Consider the following 18,481-nt stretch of genomic DNA (forward strand, 5'->3'; position numbering starts at 1 on the left):
AGATCAGCCAAGGTTGAGATTTCCTCTCCCCAAGAATAGAAACTAAAATGTCTAAATGAGAGCACTGTTAATCAGCTAGGCAAGAATATCTCGTAATTTGCTTCTGTATAAACCTCTTTCTCCCTCCCAGCCTAGTTAAAAAGAACTCCAAGTTACCAAACTACGGTCACACCCTGCTTGCCTATGCAAAATGTTTTCACCCCAAAGTATAAACTATACATTGCTTTCCTTGTAAATCAAATATACTGTGAATCATCTCTTTCCCCCCAAATTAAAATCCACACATTTGTTTGCGTTGTGATTGTGAATCAGATCTACATCCTTCCGTATGTGGAAAATGTCTCTTGTTCTGTTGTATGTCCTAAATAAGGTGAATTCCTTATGTACAATCGAAGAATGTATGGAGTATGTCCTTTAAATTTAGAAGAGTATAAAGGTTTTGTTGGGTTTCATTGTAAATGTTGCACTCTAAGAATTGTCTGGCACAAGGAAGAAGAAATGTAAAAAGATATAAACTAGGGTATAACTTTGGGATATTAAGAGAAATTGCTTAAAAGGGGGTGTCCCAATCAATAGGAGGGGCTAATGATGAAATACAATCCTTGAAATGAAATTGCCCCCCCCGCTTGAAATGAATCAAATGTATAAAGCCTCTGATTAAAAAAAGGATTGAAGAAATGTGTGATACACTGTCGCCACCTACTGGATACCAATGGAAGCAGCAAAGAAAAAAACCTAAGCACTTATTTGACCTGAGTCCAATAGGAATGTATGTGTGGCCCTTTCCTATGAGCCCTGAAAATAGGGTATATAAACTGAAGTCACCATATGCTAAAAAGAGTTGACTGAACCCAACAAGAAAGTGAAAAATCCTAAGTACAACTCACTCCTGGACCAGACATGTGGAAAGAACTCTTCCCCCAGCCCAGGGTTATATGGATAAGAAGTGGTGAGATTTCATTTCAAGGGTTGTATTTCCCCTTCTGTTCTTTCATATAAATTACTGTGTTATCTTGCTGAGTCTGTGCTCTCTAGTGAGACCTCAAGTAACCATATTTTAACTTCTTTGTAAGCCCAAGCAAATTGGCCTAACAGATTGAAAAGAATTGCTTTTAGCAATTGTTTTTAATGCTCTAAACTTGTCTCTTTCGGACCAGTCCAGTCAAACTGTACTAACCACACTCTTCAAAGTGCCTTGCAGACAAGTGCACCCTGGGAAGTGTGATAAATGTGTTAGGAATTTAGAATTGATAGTCACAAGTCAATGTAATCCAAAATCTTGGTACTTTGTTCCTTGATATAACTGCTGAGCCTCAACGCTAGCCTCTGAGAATTGCTTACAAGACTGTATTGTGTGTGTCGTATACACCTAGCACTTCGGTTGTGTCTGCACTTTGGTGGTGAACTGCTGATTGTATAGTGATGTGACTCTGGGTGAATTAATAAATTGTTGTTTGGTTGAGGATAAGCATGTGTCCTGATGTGAGAAACATAGTTCGACTTAAAAGTGGACCTGAAAAGAACCCATCATTAAAACTGGTAAGCTAATGTTCCCTCCACTGAATACAAGGGATTCTGTTGGATTCTATTATATATAGGCCTAGTGTGTTAGGTTTCAGCTTTGAAATCTATCTGGCACCCTGGCAAATTCATAAATTGACTCCTTTTCATGCTTACAGCTCTGCTCTTGATGATGACCCCGGGTGCCCTGTGGTCCTAATTCTTGTCTCCAGCTTGATTCCACTCTACCCTCCAGGCCTGGTCATCCCCATGGTTCTGACCATTAGACACAACCACCCTCAACCTGGTTGTGATCCTGCCAGTTTGAGCCACCCAAGACAGAAAGATCGGAGACCTGATTTGCTGAGAAACTGGCCTCTGGTAAGGCCTTCCTCTTCTCAGAGGTAATGGATATCTTTCAGAGGCTGCCACCCAAGACTGAGGTCTCACTACCCAGGGCCCAGGTCTCTCAGGAACCAAAGATTCTGCTGCTGGCCAACTTAGACAGCAACTGCAGGAAATTTCACGGCTTCCTAAATCAGTGCGGGCTCCTGTTCATGCTACGACCCTGTTCATTTCCCAGTAACTAAGCCTAAGTGGGGTTTATTATCAGCCTATTAGTGGGGGAAACCCTAATCTGGGTGTTTCCCCCCCCTAGAATTTCCAGCTCCTTGCTAGGGCATCTTGAGGAATTCAGCTAGGACATGGTGGCTGTCTTCAGTGACCCAAATTGCACCCATTCTGCTGAGACCACACTTGGGGACTTACGCCAGGGGAATAGCCCTGTTATCCGGTTTGCTGTAGAATTCCAACCCTTAGCAGCTGGCACTAGATGGAATGAAGCAGCAGAACATTCCTATTTCCAATGCCAGGTAGAGCCCTCATCCGACCCAGTGGCTGTGGCCAAGCTGTGCATCACCGTCAATCACCTGGCTGAATGCCGACTAGAAAGTCCAGTTTTCAACCCGCACTGGCTGACCAGCTTCAACCCTGTCGTACTGCCATAGTAAGGAACCAGCAGTGAACCACAGACATATGCCTACATTGTGGGGAACTTGGGCACTTCATCCAGAGGTATCCTAATACGATTCATGTTCTGCCCTGGTCAGGAAAGCCCTCTTCTGTCAACCAGTACCCTAGCCGTGATCAGTCAGCAAGCCACCGCTGTCCAACTTCCTCTTACTTACAACATCCTGCCATGTCTGAGCCGAGGATTCCAGGAAACTCAGGAGCCTCTGACATATTTTTGGACATACATTTTGCTTGAACATACAACATTCCCATGCCCGGAGAGCGTCCAAGCATCAGTATCGGGGGGGCAGCCTCAGGGACTGCCCGAGAAGCAGCAGTCCCGGGAGCGGCCGGAGCAGCGGCCTAGGGGCAGTCCCAGAGGCCATCGGGAGAATGGTCTCCAGGGGCCTTTGAGCAGCGGTCCACTGGGGCCCATCAGCCCCCACCGCTGGAGCAGGGGCCCCCCCAGAGTAGCGGGGCCCCAGGAGCAGATATTTAGTCATCATGGGTATTTATAGTAAAAGTCATGGACAGGTCACGGGCTTTCATGAATTTTTGTTTATTGCCTGTGACCTATCCATGACTTTTACTAAAAATACCCATGATTAAATATTTCTCAAGGGAGAGTGCTCTCACCACTGGGCCATGGGATCATCCAATGTCGGGCTCCCTCAATCTCTCCTGCTGACCCTGGGACACGTTGGGTGTCATTACAGAGTCCTTGGGAAAGGGGACGGGGCCCTCCCAGGCAGGTGCCCCAACCCCTGGGTTGCTGAGTCAGTCTCTTGCTCTGGCCCAGTGAACATCTCCAGCTGCACTGGACATAGAGGGGGCTTTGCTGAAGGTCTCTCCCCAGCACAGACTCTGCTCAGGGAGCAGCAGCTGCGCGGTTTGTGGGCTCCCAGATCCCGATGGAGGAGACAGCAGCTTGTGACCCAGGCTGGAAACCAGAGAGAGATGGAGGCGGCCTCCTCTTTCTGAGCAGGGCCCCTCTGGCCACAACAGCTACTGAATCAACTCCCCCCAACCCCTCTCTGCTGGACCCCTAACCCTGGAGGGATCCAGGGTAGCTTGGGCTGACCACGAAATGGGTGCCAGTCAGTGAGTGGTGCTGAAACCCCTGTTCCCCCAGGAAAAATTTTGGTCCTGAGCCAATCCGAAGTGGGCAGAGCACCAAGACACCCTGAACCAGGCCGGCTGGAGCTTTGCCGCTGACATCCAGGCTTTGGATGGGGACCAGCTCTCAGCGGCCACATGGGGGTGCCAACTGGGTGAGGTGTAGTTGGGATTCTTGGGGGCAGATATGAGGGGGGTTTGCCTAGAGCCCAGGGATGGGTGAATCTGGGCCTACAAATCACTGAATGAATCTGTTGCCATGGTACTGACAGCTCCCTGACCTGAGAGGCAGGGGAGCAGAGCTGGTATCTCTGACCAAGGCTGGTAGCCACGGATGGGGGTGTGTACCAGTTTTGTACTTGAGGGACTCACACACCGAGTCAGACGGTGTCACCGAGAAACGTGTCCCAGGCAGCCTGTCTAGGACCAGGACTCGAACCCGTCACCCCTGTGTCCATGTAGACATTAGGGACCCTGTCTGGAACAATGCCCAGTCTCCATAGAAACCCCCCTTCTCCCCCGTCCCCGGGATCTGCCCGGCTCCTTTCTGTCCCCCCATTGATCCCGCGGTTTCTATGCACGATGCTCCCTAATGCGGGGAGAAGCTGCCCTGCCTAGGGGAGGTGGGGCCCCAGGAGGCAGGGTCTGGGGCAGGGGGCTGCAGCGCGATGGGTTGATCGCTAGGACCAGGAGCAGCTGGGAGGCGGCTCTGGGGGGAGCGATCGCTGGGCTCAGTCCCAGCCACAGGAAGTGACTCGCAGCCGCTGCGGTGACTCTGGCTCCAGGCGAGATCCCCGAGCCCCGGCGGCTGGTGCTGGGAGCCCGGAGCCCGGGCTGCAGCCGGGAGAGGGGAATCTCCAGCAGGGCCCTTCCCGCTGCTCCCCAGGAGCCTCTCCCAGGGCAGAGCCCCCAGCCCGGCCCGGCCCCGCCCCTTCCCGGCCCGGCCCCTGCCCCAGGGGGCCCGCTCGGAGGGAAGGTAAGAGACCCGCCCCCCCCCCGGGCTGCAGGGGGAGGTTTGGCCCCAGGCTGCTCCCAGCGGACCTGGCTGCGATTCCCGCCCTGGGCCCGGGAAAGCTGCCGCCAGCTCCCGGGGTGTGCGGGGCGGGGGGAGCCGGGTGGGGGGTTCCAGATAAGGGGGGATTGAGGGGAAACAGGGATGTGTGAGGGGCAGGATGGGATGGGGGCAGGGGGTTGCTGGAGGGAGGATGGGGTGCTGCAGGAGAATCTGGGGAGACTTATGGGCTGGATGGGAACAGGGCTGCAATAGAAGAAAACTCTGAGTGGGGGGGCACTGCGAGGGAAAGGGGGGATGTGGGGAGGGGAGGCTGGGGGGAGACTGAGAGCAAGAGCAGACTGGCTGGGGAAGGGAGGGGTCGGGAGAATGAGAGGGAGAGATGCAAAGGCAGCTCCCCCACTCCATGGGGCAGGAGAGGGTGAGAAGCTTCCCCATCCAGCAGCCAGAGGGGAATTCTTTTACCGCAACTAGTTAATGATGCTTTGGGGGTCGGTGAAGGCTTCTGTCCAAGGGCTCAGAAGCACCAAGGCAAATATCCAGCCCCCCGCACACCCTGCTCCCGATGTATTATTGAGTATTGGGGGCTGCCCTGATCTCATTTCCCTGCAGCATTCAGATCTCTGCCACACCGGTGTCCGACCAGAGTCACTGCTGGCTCTGGCAGGGGGTGAGTGCAGATGGGGCAATGGGATCAGCCTCTGCCTGCCTGTCCCTGCCACCAATCTGTGTTGTGATAAAGTGACTGAAGGTTTTCCCAGCCTGGTAGAGCCCAGAGCGTCTGTCTGCAGGGAGAGAGCCTGGGGGGAATTGGGGTGTGATGTGGACTCAAGCCTGTTCTGTAACCTGCCCCTATCGCCCCTCTCGCCCTGACAGGCTGAGGAATCACGTCCATGTTTTGCTCCAGATCATCCCATCTTCCAGGGGACAGGGAAGGGAAATGGCTGTGATGGAGCCAGTTCAGGTAGGAGATTTTCAGGGAGCTGCAGGGGGGTTGTTGTCAGGGACGGCTCCAGCTTTTTTGCCGCTTCAAGTGGCGAATGGGGGGCGGGGGAAAGGAAAACCCGATTGAGTGGCCGCCGAAGAGGAAGGGGGAGTGAAGGACCTGCCGCCGAAGTGCCGCCACAGCAGACCTGGACATGCCGCCCCAACAACGGACGGAGTGCCGCCCCTTTCTATTGGCTGCCCCAGGCACCTGCTTCCTTCACTGGTGCCTGGAGCCGGCCCTGGTTGTTGTGAAGGGGGAGGAGCAAAAAACACACAGGGAGAGGTGGGGTGGGGACACAGAGTGTGATAAACCTCCTGGGACACATTCAACTTGGAGCCTGATGTTCTGAACAGGCCCATTGATGAGGAGGCGGTAGGGGGGAACATTCCCCCATTTCTGAACCAGGAAACACCCCCCTGGGCAGGGCTGGGAAAACTGACCAGACTCCCGGTGCTGGAGCCTGAACCCACTGGCCAGAGGCTGCTGTGAAATACGAAGAGAAGCTGTCGTGATTCCTGTCCCTGTCTCCAGCTCAGAGCTCTGCTTCCCATATCAGCCTGTGGCTGGCAGGCGTGTGGGAAATGAGAAGACCCTACCCTGCTCTGTCTGCTCGGGGGACAAGGAGCTCTCATCTTCTCCCACCCCCTGAAGCCTCCTGGCTGCTCTGAGCAGGGTGGGGTGGGATTCTGCTACTCTGGCTTTCCCAGATCTTCCATTTTATTGACCTTTCTCCCCCATGAATTTTGGCTGGGGCAGCAGGTGCTGAGTGGGGGATTCTTGTTGTTTCAGATGCTGGTGACCTTCAAGGAGGTGGCTGTGTATTTCACCAAGGGGCAGGGGGCTCTGCTGGACCCGGATCAGAGAGCCCTCTACAGGGACGTCATGCAGGAGAACTACGAGACAGTGACCTCGCTGGGTAAGGGACTCCTGTCCCCTCAGCTATTAGAAGCTGTGGGGTCTGCATTTCTGACTCTGGTCAGGTTCTTCCCTGATTAGTTGGACTGGAGGGGAGAGTCATGTAGTCCCCAGCTCCAGTGTGAGAGAGACTTTCATCTCCATACCCCCTCTAGGGTATGTCTACACTACGGGATTAATCCGAATTTATATAATTCGAATTTTAGAAACAGATTGTATAAAGTCGAATGTATGGGGCCACACTAAGCACATTAATTCGGTGGTGTGCATCCATGTACCGGGGCTAGCGTTGATTTCCAGAGTGTTGCACTGTGGGTAGTTATCCCATAGCTATCCCATAATTCCCACAGTCTCCCCCGCCCATTGAAATTCTTGGTTGAGATCCCACTGCCTGATGGGGCAAAAAACATTGTCGCAGGTGGTTCTGGGTACAGCCTCACCCCTCCCTCCATGAAAGCAACGGCAGACAACCATTTCGCACCTTTTTTCCTGGGTGAACACTGCAGACTCCATACCACGGCAAGCATGGAGCCCGCTCAGCTCAAGACAGCAGTCATGAACATTGTAAACACCTTGCGCGTTCTCGTGCAGTTTATGCTGAGCCAGGACCAGAAAAACGAGGCGAGGAGGAGGCGGCAACGGCAGTGCAGTGACAAGCTTGATGAGGACATGGATATGGACACAGAATTCTCTCAAACTGTGGGCCCCAGTGCTTTGGAGATCATGTTGTTAATGGGGCAGGTTCTATCCGTGGAATGCTGATTCTGGGCCCGGGAAACAAGTACAGACTGGTGGGACCGCATAGTGTTGCAGGTGTGGGACGATTCCCAGTGGCTGCGAAACTTTCACATGCGTAAGGGCACTTTCATGGAACTTTGTGACTTGCTGTCCCCTGCCCTGAAGCGCCAGAATACCAAGATGAGAGCAGCCCTCACAGTTGAGAAGCGAGTGGCGATAGCCCTGTGGAAGCTTGCAACGCCAGACAGCTACCGGTCAGTCGGGAATCAATTTGGAGTGGGCAACTCTACTGTGGGGGCTGCTGTGATGCAAGTAGCCAAAGCAACCACTGAGGTGCTGCTATGAAAGGTAGTGACTCTGGGAAATGTGCAGGTCATAGTGGATGGCTTTGCTGCAATGGGATTCCCTAACTGTGGTGGGGCGATAGATGGAACCCATATCCCTATCTTGGCACCGGAGCACCAGGGTACCCAGTACATAAACCGCAAGGGGTACTTTTCAATGGTGCTGCAAGCACTTGTGGATCACAAGGGACGTTTCACCAACATCAACGTGGGCTGGCCGGGAAGGGTTCATGACGCTTGCGTCTTCAGGAACACTAATCTGTTTAAACAGCTGCAGCAAGGGACTTACTTCCCGGGCCAGAAAATAACCGTTGGGGATGTTGAAATGCCAATAGTTATCCTTGGGGACCCAGCCTACCCCTTAATGCCATGGCTCATGAAGCCATACACAGGCAGCCTGGACAGGAGTCAGGAGCTGTTCAACTACAGGCTGAGCAAGTGCAGAATGGTGGTAGAATGTGCATTTGGCCGTTTAAAAGGTCGCTGGCGATCGTTACTGACTCGCTCAGACCTCAGCCAAACCAATATTCCCATTGTTATTTCTGCTTGCTGTGTGCTCCACAATCTCTGTGAAAGTAAGGGGGAGATCTTTATGGCGGGGTGGGAGGCTGAGGCAAATCGCCTGGCTGCTGATTACGCACAGCCAGACACCAGGGCGATTAGAAGAGCACACCAGGAAGCGTTGTGCATCAGAGAAGCTTTGAAAACCAGTTTCATGACTGGCCAGGCTACAGTGTGAAAGTTCTGTTTGTTTCTCCTTCATGAAAACCCGCCCCCTTTATTGACTCATTTTCTGTAAGGAACCTACCCTCCCCTTTCCCCCAGCTTGCTTTCAAAGGAAATAAAGTCACTATCGTTTAAAAATCATTTATTCTTTATTAATTGGTTATAAAAAGAGGGAGAGACTCCGGGTGGGGTTTGGGAGGTGGATCGGCGGGAAGGAAAAGTCCACTAAAAAAAGGTTAAAAAAATGACAGCCTTTTGCTTGGGCTGTCCACTGGGGTGGAATGGGAGGGTGTACGGAGCCTCCCCCCCGCCCCGCGTTCTTACACGTCTGGGTGAGGAGGCTATGGAACATGGGGAGGGGGGTTATACAGGGGCTGTAGCGGCACTCTGTAATCCTGCTGCCATTCCTGAAGCTCCACCAGACGCCAGAGCATGTCTGTTTGCTCACGCAGCAGCCCCAGCGTTGCATCCTGCCTCCTCTGATCTTCCTGCCGCCACCTCTCATCTTGAGCGTCCCTCCTGTCCTCACGTTGGTCCCTCCTGTCCTCACGTTCGTCCCTCCTGTCCTCACATTCACTGGTTTCTTTCCTATACTTTGAAACCGTGTCCTTCCACTCATTCAGATGAGCTCTTTCACTGCGGGTGGATTCCATGATTTCTGCGAACATCTCGTCTCGCGTCTTCTTTTTCCGACGCCTTATCTGAGATAGCCTTCGGGACGGAGGAGGGAGGCTTGAAAAATTTGCAGCTGCTGGAGGGAGGGAAAAAAGGAGAGAATTTTTTTAAAAGATACATTTTGCAGAACAGTGCTTATACTCTTTCATGGTGACCAACACTATTCACATTACATAGCACATGTGATTTCTGTGCAAGGTCGCATTTTGCCTCTTAATATTGAGTGCCTGTGGCTTTGCTGCTAGAGATCACAGACGCGGGTCCAGGCAACAGAATTCGGCTTGCATGCGGCCATGGTAAGCCACTGTCTTTTGGCTTCTGCGCCCTCCTTTCCCACATACCAAGCAAAGCCCGTTGACTGCTGCGGTTTTCCTGTTAACCTTCAGCAGCAGAAAACAAACTAACCCCCGCTCCCCATCCAATTCTCTGGAATGATCGCTTTATCCCCCCCCCCCCCCCCCGTGTGGCTGGTGTCAGGGAAGATCCCTGTTAGCCAAACGCAAAAAGCTCTGGGCCAATTCCCCCCGCCCCGACCCCCACCCTGCACTTGGCTAACTGCAGGGAAGGATTTCTTTTCAGCCACAGGCAAACAGCCCAGTAGGAACGGCCACCTCTGTCCCCTTAATTAAATTCCCGTATTTCAACCAGGTTACCATGAGCGATATCAGTCTCCTGAGGATTACACAGTGGGGTAAAGAACGGATGTTGCTTGAATGCCAGCAAACACCGGGACCATACGCTGCCAGGCTTTGTCATGCAATGATACCAGATTACTTGCTGCAAGCATGGCGTGGTCAAGTGTCCTATCATGGAGGACGGAATAAGGCTGCACTGCCCAGAAACCTTGTGGCAAGGCTTTTGGAGTACCTCCAGGAGAACTTCATGGAGATGTCCCTGGAGGATTTCCACTCCATCCCCAGACACGTTAACAGACTTTTCCAGTAGCTGTACTGGCCGCGAATGCATCCCAAGTCCTCAGGGCAAAGTAATCATTAAAAAACGCTTGCTTTTAAAACAAGTTTTATATTTTAAATGGTAAACTCACCTGAGGTCCCTTCCATGGGGTCATGGTCTTGGATACTGGGTTGGGAGGGTACTTCAGTCAGGCTGAGAAAAAGATCCTGGCTGTTGGGGACAACGGAGTGCTGTGTGCTCTCCGCAAACTCGTCCTCCTCCTCCTCCTCTTCCCCATCCGCAGAATCCTCAGGTGTAGCTGATGAGATTACCCCCGCCTCGGAATCCACGGTCAGAGGTGGGGTAGTGGTGGCGGCCCCCCCTAGAATTGCATGCAGCTGGGCGTAGAAGCGGCATGTCCGCGGCTCTGACCCGGAGCGACCGTTTGCCTCCTTTGTTTTTTGGTAGGCTTGTCTGAGCTCCTTGACTTTCACGCAGCACTGATCTGAGTCCCTATTGTAGCCTCTCTCCATCATGCCCTTGGAGATTTTTTCAAAAGTTTTGGCATTTCGTCTTTTCGAACGAAGTTCTGCTAGCACTGAATCCTCTCCCCATATAGCGATCAGATCCAGTACCTCCCGTACGGTCCATGCTGGTGCTCTTTTTCGATTATCGGCCTGCATGGTTACCTGTGCTGATGAGCTCTCTGTGGTCACCTGTGCTCTCCACGCTGGGCAAACAGGAAATAAAATTCAAATGTTCGCGGGGCTTTTCCTGTCTACCTGGCCAGTGCATCCGAGTTCAGATTGCTGTCCAGAGCGGTCACAATGGTGCACTGTGGGATAGCTCCCGGAGGCCAATACCATTGAATTGCGGCCACACTAACCCTAATTTGAAATGACAATATCGATTTTGGCGCTACTCCGCTCGTCGGGGTGGAGTACAGAAATCGATTTTAAGAGCCCTTTATTTCAAAATAAATGGCTTCGTTGTGTGGACGGGTGCAGGGTTAATTCGATTTAACACTGCTAAATCCGAATTAAAGTCATAGTGTAGACCAGGCACTAGAGGGATAGGGGAATCAGAAACGTAAGAACATAACAATTGCCTCAGTGTTCCCTCTAATTTTTCCCAGTTCTGAGTGGAATGAATTTTGTTATGTGCACCAATATGGAGGTGACGTGTGACACATCTCCTTAATGTTGGTGCACATACAAAATTCATGTGGCGGGGGTAGGGCCAAGGAGTTCGGAGTGTGGGAGGGGGCTCAGGCCTGGGGCAGAGGATTGGGGTGCAAAGCTGTGAGGGCTCTGGCTGCGGGTGTGGGCTCTGTGGTAGGGCTGGGGATGTGGGGTTTAGGCCTGGGACAGAGGGTTGGGGTGCAAAGCTGTGAGGGCTGTGGCTGGGGGGGTGGGCTCTGGGGTTGGGCTGGGAATGAGGGGCTTAGGGCTAGGACAGAGGGTTGGGATGCGAGGGGGTGAGGACTCTGGCTGGAGGTGTGGGCTCCAGGGTGGGACCAAGAATTATGAAGTCACCCGCACCTGTTTTCCATTCCCAACTTCCGTTAGCCAGATGTTTGCCGTCACTCCAAGCATGGGGTTGAGTTCCTGACCATCTTGGCTAACAGCCCTAGCTGGACCTATTCTCCATGAAGTTTTCCAGTTCTTTTTTGAACTCAGTTATACTTTTTTGGCCATCACAACATCCGTCGACAATGAGTTCCACAGACTAACTCTGCGTTGTGTGAAAAAATATTTCCTCTTGTGTGTATTAATCTGGTACAGAGGCTGAAGTTACAGACTACAATCAGTAGCTCTGCTATTTCATATTTGAGTTCCTTTAGCACTCTTGGGCGAATACCACCTGAGCCTGGTTCCTTATTACTGTTTAATTTATCAGTTTGGTCTAAAACATCTTCTGTTGAAACATCAATGTGGGACAAATATGGGCTGCAAAGATGTCCCCCAAAAAGAATAGCTCTGATGTGGGTGTCTCCCTACACCTTCTGCAGTGAAGACCAATGCAAAAAATTCATTTACCTTCCCTACAGTGGCTTTGTTTTCATAGAGTCTTTGTCATCTAGTGACCCCACTGCCTGTTCAGTAGGCTTCCTCCTTCACATATCCTTAAAAACAAAATTACTGTTAATTTTTGCTTCTTTAGCAAGTTGTTTCTCTAATTCTTTCTTGGCCTGTCATATTGTACTTTTAGAATTAACTTGCCTGAGTTTGCGCTCCTTCCTATTATCCCTACCAGAATTTCCAAATTTGGAAGTATGTTTTTTTGCCTCTAATGACCTCTGTTTCTCTGCTGTTTAGCCATGGTGGCATTTTTTTGGTCCTCCTACTGTGTTTTTAAGTAGTCTCCATGTTGCTTGCAGGCATTTTACCCTGGGGACTGCTCTTTTTAATTTCTGTCTGTCTAACATCCTCATTCTTGTGTAGTTTCCCTTGTTAAAGTTAAATATTACTATGGTGGGTCTACATGCTTGTTGACTCTCTCCAAGAATTCTAATAGATTGGTGAGGCATGATTTCCCTTTACAAAACTCTTCCCCAATATACTGTGTTCATCTATGTGTCTGATAATTCTTTCCTTTACCATAGTTTCAACCAATTTGCCCTGTACTGATGTTAGACTTTTTGGCGTTTTCCCTCCTATAAAGATATTAAATTTAATTACATTATAGGTCACTTTTACTGAATGGTTCAGCTATAGTTACCACTTGGACCAGATCCTGTCCTCCACTTAGGACTAAATCAAGAATTGCCTTTCCCCTGGTGGGATCGAGGACTAGCTGCTCCAAGAAGCAATAATTTATGGCAGTGGTTCTCAAAGGTTTTTTTTCGTGGACCATTTGAAAATTGCTGAGGGTCTCGGTGGACCACTTAATGATCTTTCCAAATATTGATTGTACCGTTAGCTATGGTAAAGCGCTTCAAAGCGCTATATAAAAAACCCCTTATTAATAATTAACTATCCCTCTTACATGCATATTATCTGCACACAGCTCAGCTTTAAGATGCTAAGCAAATCTGTGAGTCAACTAGAAATAGTCATGCTCTCATTGCAAATATTAATACAATATTTTCTGATACTGGAAAGGAGAGTAAAAGGCATTCGCTCAGGCTTATGCAATCTCTCTGAAATGTCCACTCTAAATTTGATTAATATTTCACACACATAGAACATTAAAAATAAGTAACAACATGACACAAAGAGCAAAACAAAATCACAAACAAACCACTAAAAATACAAAGTGAAGTAAAATATCAAGTGGTTGGTCACGGGTATTTTAAAGGATTGTTTTGGACCCACGCTTTGCAAACGCAACAGAGCCCTGTAGAAACAGGCAAAGTTCTCCTGATTTCACATTGTGTGCATCACCAACTCAAAAACTCACAGTGGACTCATTGAGTTTTTATAGGCCTTGGAGCACATTAACACATGGCTTGGAATTTGCAGACAGATCCCTGCTTCAAAGAACTTGCAAATAAGGTCTTGATCCTACAAAACACCTAGCAGCACCCCCACCAAACCTAGTGCTGCTTGCTACTTAAGAGTCAATGGGAGTACTCTAAGGGTACGTCTACACTTACCTCCGGGTCCGGCGGCAGGCAATCGATGTTCTGGGATCGATCCCGGAAGTGCTCGCCGTCGACGCCGGTACTCCAGCTCGGCGAGAGGAGTACGCGGCATCGACGGGGGAGCCTCCCTGCCGCGTCTGGACCCGCGGTAAGTTCGGACTAAGGTACTTCGAATTCAGCTACGCTATTAACGTAGCTGAATTTGCGTACCTTAGTCCGAAGTGGGGGGGTTAGCGGGGACCAGGCCTTAGGCTTAGAGCCGTGGTTCCCAAACTTTAACAACCCACGAACCCCTTTCACTAAAATGTCAAGTCTCACGAACCCCCTCCTAAAAATGAATATTTCCAGGGATTTTCTCCCTTACCTGAGCATAAATTATAAAAGCAGTGATCTTGGAAATATAAAATGTGGTTTTATGACATGCTCATTACACACTATTTATTATTAATTATTATTTATCATTACAGTATTTTTATTACATTATGAAAATGGCAACACTCTTCCAAGATCTCACTTTTGTAGCTTGTATCACTTTGAATAAGCCTGTTATAAGACAAGGCTCCTATGTTTCATCAAGGAGTATCAGATGTGAAAGAGCATGAAGGTATTTAAGAAACCAACTCAAAGAGTTCCTCCTACACAAGCATTCAGGTCTTGAGCAGTCCAGGCAAACAATGCACCTTACAACAAAGCTTAAACTCGTTCTTCATTATAATTTTAAAACAATACTAGCAGCCTATTTAATTTTAAAAACAGTAAAAAAAAAAATCTACCTTCCTTTCCATTTCTAATAAGGAGTCTTGAAGTTTAAATCTCAGTGTGATGGATATGCTTGCTTTGATCTGCTTATCTCTTGGAAGTCCTCGGGCTCTGGGCTGCTGGCTTTGTGCTGCCCGGGGTCCCTAGGGACAGCTCTGTCCGCCATTAAGGAATTTTTCCCCAAGAACCCCCTGTAACATTTCGCAGTCCCCCAGGGGTTCATGAACCCCAGTTTGGGAACCACTGGCTTAGAGGGAACTATCCGCGGACCACCTGAATGAAGCTCACAATTTGAGAACCTCTGATTTATGGTGTCTGGAAATTTTCTCTCTGAATCACCCTGAGGTGACATTTATCCTGTCAATAGGAGGATGGATGAACTCACCCATTATTTTTACATTTTCTACTGCTGTAGCCTCTCTGACCTCCCTTAGCATATCACAGTCACTGTCACTATCCTGGTCAGGTGGTCAATAGCATATTCCTACCGCTATACTCCTATTATTCAAGCATGGAATTTCTATGCATCATTTACAGTTTGATTCATTTTAGATATTCACCCTATTTGACTCTGTTTTTTTTATTTATCATATAATAGCACCACTGCCCCACCAGGGTGACCTACTCTATTGTTCCTATATATTTTATACCCTTGTATTACTGTTTCCCATTGATTATCCTCATTCCATCGCTTTTCCGGAATGCCTGTTATATCACTAACCTCATTTAACCCAGGCACTGGGTTCAGCCATACTAGTATTTGTAGACTTCAAACATTTGTATGTAAGCATACTTATATATTTGTGTGTAAGCATTTGTACATTTTCTCAATATGCTTGCCTTCATGTGTTATGTTTCAGTAGGACATTTTTTTGCATAACTGTTCCTCTCTAGCTCCGATCGGTACTTTACCAATTCCTTCCCAAGCCTCAGTACTAGGATATAGAGTCACCCTGTCAGGGTTCCCTCCCAACTCTGAACTGTAGGGTACAGATGTAGGGACCCACATGAAAACCCCCTAAACTTATTTATACCAGCTTAGGTTAAAAACTTCCCTATTCCTTGGATCAAGTAACGCTGCCACCACCAAGTGATTTAAACAAACATTTAGGGAGGGCCACTTGGAGCCCTACCTTCCCCAAATATCCCCCCAAGCCCCTACACCCTTTTTCTTGGGCAGGCTTGAGAATAATCCCCCAAACCCCTACACCCCCTTTCCTGGGGAGGCTTGAGAATAATATCCTCACAAATTGGTACAGGTGAACACAGACCCAAACCCTCGGATCTTAAAACGATGAAAAATCAATCAGGTTCTTAAAAGAAGAATTTTAATTAAAGAAAAGGTAAAAGAATTACCTCTGTAAAATCAGGATGGTAAGTACTTTACGTAATAACAACAGACTCAAGAAAATAGAGGATCTTCCCTCTAGGCAAAACCTTAAAGTTACAAATCCAGGGATAAACCTCCCTCTAGACAAAACCTCCTTCTAGACAAGGAAAATCACAAGCCAAAATAAAAGTAAGCTAATGCATTCCCTTATTATTACTTACTAATTCTAATCGAGTTGGATTGCTTGCCTCCTTGATCTGTCTCCGGCAAGCACACAGAACAGACAGACAAAGAACAGACATAACAAAGCCTTTTCCCCCTCCCCAGATTTGGAAGTATCTTGTCCCCTTATTGGTCCTTTTGGTTAGGTGCCAGCCAGGTTACTTGAGCTTCTTAACCCCTTACAGGTAAAAGGATTTTGTGCCTCTGGCCAGGAGGGATTTTATAGTACTGTATACAGAAAGGTGGTTACCCTTCCCTTTATATTTATGACATGCCCCTTTAATAAATTCATCCTTAAGAGATGCTTCTGCCTGAACTGTTTCCTCCTCCGCACTTGTCCGCTTTTCCCGAGCCCTTAGTTTGAAAAACCCTCTACAACCATTTTAATTTGACATGCCAGCAGTCTGGTTTCATTTCGGTTTAGTGGGAGCCCGTCCATCTTATAGAGTCTCTTACTTCCCCGGTTCGTAATAAAGCTAAATCCCTCCTTCCTAAGCCATCATCTGTTGAGACCCTGCAGTTCTGCCTCTCTTCCTGGCCTTGCGCATGGTCTGATTTCACCCCTTGTGCATGGAACCGGATACATTTCAGAGAATGAATTCTAACCTCTTACCTATCAGACTAGCTTTGGCCTCCAGGAACCCTATGCTAACTTTCCTTTGTGTCATTGATACCTACATGTACCATGACCATCAGCTCCTCCCCAGCACTGCTTGTGAGTAATCTAGATGTGTTGTCCCCCAGAGCACACAGATCCTGGGACATCTCCCCACATGTCTGCCTCTCCCAAGGGAGCTCAGTGACCCTGTCCCCCATCTGTTTGCGTTCCACTTCCCCACCCCTTCCAGAATAGCTCAGGGTCAGGTTAAACTCAGGGAATGCTCTTTGTGACAGATACTCTACCAATGCTACATGCACCCTGATTTGGTCTGATTTCACTCCCTGTGCAGGATTCCCCATTCCCAAACCTGAGCTGATCGCCCGGCTGGAAGGAGGGAAGGAGCCATGGGTCCCAGATCTCCAGGACGCGAAGGAAAGGGAGAGCCCGAGAGGCACCCGCACAGGTGAGGGGTCAGGGAAACCGAGACAGAAACATCTGGCAAGTGAAGGAAAAACTGGGACTCCCAAAATGTGTGGTGAGTGGGAGCCCTTAGTTCTGGTGTCATATCATCCCAGCAAATGTCAGTCACGGCTTCCCACTCATCCTGTTAGCTGTCGGGAATTTCCTCCCTGACTTTATGTACCTGGGAGTGTTTGGTTGGGATGTGGAGGCAGAATCCAACGTCTCCATCTCCCCAACAGATACTGTGTTGTGTTTTCCCTCTTTGCTATTCCCCTTTCTGCCCTTTCTTCCCAGCACAGGCAGTGACTCCTGTCTGGATTCTCTCTCTCCCAGCAGGTGATAGGACAGTGAGTGAGAACAAGGAGGAGAATCAGCAGCAGGAAGGTCCTGGGAAAGTGGAACCACAGGAGAGGTTTTTGAGAAGAGCTGAAGGGATTTTTTCCCAGGACTTGGAACAGGGAAAAGTCTGGGGAGATCGACACAGATCAGAGATGCAGGTGGGAAATTATCCCAGGAGGAAACTGGATGAATCCATTCAATATGGGGCAGCATGCAAAGATCCCAAGGAAACCACAGCCCAGCAGACATATCACAGGGAAGAGAAACCCTATAAATGCCTAGAGCGTAGGAAAAGATTCAATGTGAGTAGAAACCTTGTTACACTTCAGAGAAACCACTCAGGCAAGAAACCGTATAAATGCTTGGACTGTGGGAAAACCTTCTGTAAGAGCTCAGACCTTATTAAACACGGCAGAATGCACATGAGGGAGCGACCTTATAAATGCCTGGACTGTGGGAAAACCTTCATTCAGAGCTCAGATCTTATTACACACCAGAGGCTGCACACAGGAGAGAGACCTTATAAATGCCTCGAGTGTGGGAAAAGATTCAATGTGAGATCAAACCTTATTAAACATCAGCAAAATCACACGGGAGGGAAACCCCATATTTGCTTGGATTGCGGGAAATGTTTCAATCACAGCTCCTACCTTATTACGCATCAGAGATTGCACACGGGAGAGAGACCCTATAAATGTCTTGAGTGTGGGAAAAGCTTCGGTCATAGTGCACACCTTATTAAACATCGCCGAATTCACACAGGAGAGAGACCGTATAAATGTCTTGAGTGCAGGAAAAGTTTCAATCAGAGCTCACACCTTATTGTACATCAGAGAACGCACACGGGACAAAAACCCCATACATGTTTGGACTGTGGGGAAAGTTTTAGTCAGAGATCGGTCCTTCTTAGACATCAGAGAATCCATACGGGAGAGAAACCCTATACGTGTTTGGTCTGTGGGAAAAGTTTTAGTCAGAGATCAGCCCTTCTTAGACATCAGAGAATCCATACGGGAGAGAAACCCCATACTTGTTTGGACTGTGGGAAAAGATTCATTCAGAAATCACACCTTATCACACATCAGACAATCCACATGGGAGAGAAAACCCATAAATGTTTGGACTGTGGGAAAAGCTTCAGTAACAACTCCTACCTCACTAAACATCGGAGAATCCACAAGAGTGGGATACCCTAGAAATACGCCAATGGTGGGAAACGATTCAGTGGGAACTCACGCATCAGAGAATTCCCACAAGAAGGAG

The 18,481-nt window shown here is 49.0% G+C and overlaps 1 protein-coding gene and 1 pseudogene across 2 annotated transcripts in view; both read left to right on the forward strand.

Moving 5' to 3' along the window:
- The window catches only part of LOC117886991 (zinc finger protein 445-like), a 731,357-nt gene that overhangs the window by 16,019 nt on the left and 696,857 nt on the right, over positions 1-18,481 (forward strand). The gene's annotated exons all lie outside the window — the stretch shown is intronic.
- Positions 1-18,481, forward strand: part of LOC117887093 — a 50,144-nt pseudogene that overhangs the window by 14,640 nt on the left and 17,023 nt on the right.

This window comes from Trachemys scripta, chromosome 14 (genome assembly GCF_013100865.1).
Source record: "Trachemys scripta elegans isolate TJP31775 chromosome 14, CAS_Tse_1.0, whole genome shotgun sequence".
Taxonomy (NCBI): domain Eukaryota; kingdom Metazoa; phylum Chordata; order Testudines; family Emydidae; genus Trachemys; species Trachemys scripta.